The sequence below is a fragment of the Opisthorchis viverrini genome, assembly GCF_000715545.1.
Source record: "Opisthorchis viverrini unplaced genomic scaffold opera_v5_179, whole genome shotgun sequence".
NCBI classification, from domain to species: Eukaryota; Metazoa; Platyhelminthes; class Trematoda; order Opisthorchiida; family Opisthorchiidae; genus Opisthorchis; species Opisthorchis viverrini.
This window is the reverse complement of record NW_008751828.1, coordinates 168,271-171,519: the sequence shown is the minus strand read 5'-3', so window position 1 is coordinate 171,519 and position 3,249 is coordinate 168,271. Positions and strand designations below refer to the sequence as shown.

At 44.0% G+C, this 3,249-nt stretch overlaps 2 protein-coding genes across 2 annotated transcripts in view; one reads left to right on the top strand and one right to left on the bottom strand.

Moving 5' to 3' along the window:
* The window catches only part of T265_14298 (hypothetical protein), a gene marked incomplete at both ends in the record, with an annotated part of 34,861 nt that overhangs the window by 24,574 nt on the left and 7,038 nt on the right, over nucleotides 1–3,249 (bottom strand). The gene's annotated exons all lie outside the window — the stretch shown is intronic.
* Nucleotides 1–3,249, top strand: part of T265_07447 (hypothetical protein) — a gene marked incomplete at both ends in the record, with an annotated part of 17,697 nt that overhangs the window by 8,782 nt on the left and 5,666 nt on the right. The gene's annotated exons all lie outside the window — the stretch shown is intronic.

Sequence of the window (3,249 nt, the reverse complement as noted above, 5' to 3'; positions counted from 1 at the left end):
ACTTGACTGTTCAACTCACAGTCGCTCACTGGATCGCGAGGCCTGTTTTTTTCTCATACGCACAAACACGTCGCATTAAGCTGACTCATCGGACATCGATTGTCTGCACCGCCTAGTCAGCGTAGCGACCAATCATGTGCCGACGCGCCCACATTTACGCACTGGGACCTACATAAACAGAAACCAAACCCAGTCAAGACACAGACTCGCGCGCGCGCACGGAGCAGGACGTCAACCTCTCCACAAGTCCACGGACAACCATGGAGTACGTGTAGCAGTTTAACTGCGGAGAAAAACACGTTCCCGCCGTCCGGACTTCCACCAAGGGACTCTCGCATCCGATAAGTTCCCTCTTTGACTTGCTCCCATTTTCGCACTGTATGTATTTTTATACATGTCGCAACCATACAAAAACTTCTATTAGTGCACATTCACCTTCTGATATGTATTATGGCTATCATCTCCTGTGCACTAATACTTATAGTACCGCATTTGTAGATAAACCTCCATTTGAAAGAATTGGCTTTTGGGGTTTTGCGCGTAACTCGACGTGGTTCAACAGATTGCTGGAATCAATCTATAGTTGGTGAGATTTAGGGTTTAGTCTTAGCATATCGTCAGAGAATATTTATCCCTCTCTCTTACTAAGGCTATCGATGAGGTTAGCTTTCTATTTTAGTGGAAAAAAACTCTTAAAATTAGTGTATCTGTTTGACCACGTTGGCTTCTGGTACACCAATTGTTTGAGTGTACCATGGTGAAGTCATTTAAGCTCATCTAGGAAGTGGAAATGGTTATCGGTTTTTACCTTCCGCACTGAAACGGACGGTGGTGAGGGCCTTTTGGAGCGAGTCCTTCTAGGTTTTATCGTTGAAAACCGCGAAAATATTGTCTATGACCAGCGCACGCTGAACGCATCTGAACGTTCACGTCAAAAACAGGTGAACGTGTTCAAGCTTGAGCGATGTTATTGTTATACCAGCACAGAAGTATGACCATTCGAACGGGTGTGATGCGAATGTGAACAGTACAACTACCCACATCGGAAATCCAGATGGTTCCAAGCATCTTTGTCGTTACCTGACTGAAAAGTTCTGACAGATGGGTCGATCGATCGTCAAAACCAAGTCAGTTAATGGGTCGTTGTTCGGGTAGTCGGGTTTACCAATCACATCGCTCAAATGTCAACACGTTCACCTGCTTCAGACGTATAAATTCGGATGCATCCAGCGGGCTCTGGTGGGCTCGCTTCGCATGCTGAATGTGCGGAGTTCCAACCCCGACACGACCAAAAATGTGCACTTCGGTCTAATAAAAGCGAAATTCGAGTCCAGTTCTATCCTTATTAAGCGTAGACTCTCTAGAATGATTGCGCCACAATAGGAGGACGATTGTTTAAACGAGTGTTGTGGGTGTGCATTCTACAAAGCCTGCAACCACCGACAACTAAAAGAACTTTGTTCGCGTGTTGGACTTGCCTCACCTCCCCCAAACATATACAAAGTGCTGAACACAACCAAAGCACCACCTGCACTGACAAACGCAGGTCGTCCTATTGGTAACCTGAGCTAATTATTCCCTGATAGATAGCTGGTGCCGTCTCTCACTCGACCTTCTGTTTCAAGTACACCATGCTCATCAAACTGTGTTAAGTACTGCGGTCTTAGTCTTTACAACTATGACTTGAAAAGATTTCGCTAAAATCTAGGGGCTGTGGGTCTACCTGGTCAGCTGTTACTCCTCTGAGAGTAAACGTATGTATTGGAATGTTCTAATTTGTGATAGACTAGCAGATTACCTATAAAAGCTCAGTCGAATCCAAGGCAAAAGAGATAAATCTGATTATCTTGGAGCTCATACGGACGGAAAACTGCCATCTTGAGGGAGCGCGCGCTTGTGAGCCACAGAATACCTATCTTATGGTAACCGACTGCTCAAGATCGGATAGGGCATGTGGGGTATCACGTCCCGGTCCCATGCTTTGTCACTGAGGGGACTCAGGAGTTTATCGAGCAGCCAATAGATCTATAAGTATGACATGTGAAAAAAGGCATAGGCATGGATGAGTTGCATGGCAGCTTAAACAGTGAATGAGGTAATCGGTTTTATCGCTGGAGTATTCATAGCACAATGCTGTCTCGTGTAAGTAAAACCTTTAGGAATACCCAAATTTATTTCTCTTATAAGATGTTTCCAACTTGAACGTTCCGGCCGAACCAAAGCTAAAAGTAAGACAAGCAATGGTATTTTGTTTTTAGTTGTTGATTAACAACATGACGCTTCTACTGGAGGGAACCAGTACATTTCGTTCAACCTGCAGTCGATAGTCTATGGTGCATTTATACCAGTGGCCCAAGAAGTCGAGTTTGGCGTTTTCAGATATTAGCAGCGAAGTCAGGGCTTTTTTCTGTCATTTCGATGAAATTTTTAAGATGACCAAATGTGAATCCTGTACTCGATGAGCTGAAGATCACAAGAATCCTATCGAGAATTTTTGTAGAAAACACCGGGACTTCTTGGCATAAATGGAAGCAGAACTTGCCCAACAAAATGTTAGTAGACGTAAGTTCTTGACTGCCCAGCTGCTTCACAAAACATAGTCTGTCTTTGCTATAATTTCGTGGTAAATTTTCTAGTAAACGATTTAGTGAATCAAGTCGAAAAATGAGGTATTTATGGATCTTAATCGAGCAGTCAGACGCAGCAAGATGCCTGCGCTGACAAACACCAAATGCACAACTAATTATCAAACAGCTGTCGGACCTCACCGACATGCTTTGTCTTTATGTTTTTGGGAAGATGTGGACGGTCACGTGACGATCCACCAGCACAGCCATCCTACTATCGTAGCAAATTTTGAACAGTTGAGGACAGCAGCAATTTCACATGCAGACTGATGATCACCCATTGTTGCATTTTTGAACAAATTGAGCTTGATGTGTTTTGCATGAGGGGATAGTATCGATGATATGACCTGAGTTGTCAACTGTCAGCGGGCTGATAATATTTGTCTGTCGGTTAAGAATTGCTGAGATTTTTTCTACCTCTGTTTTGAGAGTTCCAAACTGAGATAATGCTCACCTGGAGCAAATTTTGTCTAGCGTTTTGATTATTCAGTGCTTTGATAGGTCATCATCATCAAAATCATCATTATCAGCTGTAATAACCGCGTACTGGTCGTACACTGGTTGTAGCTGCCACAGTTTCGTTCACCGATGATTGGGGGGTAAGTAGCTGCGCATTGCACGC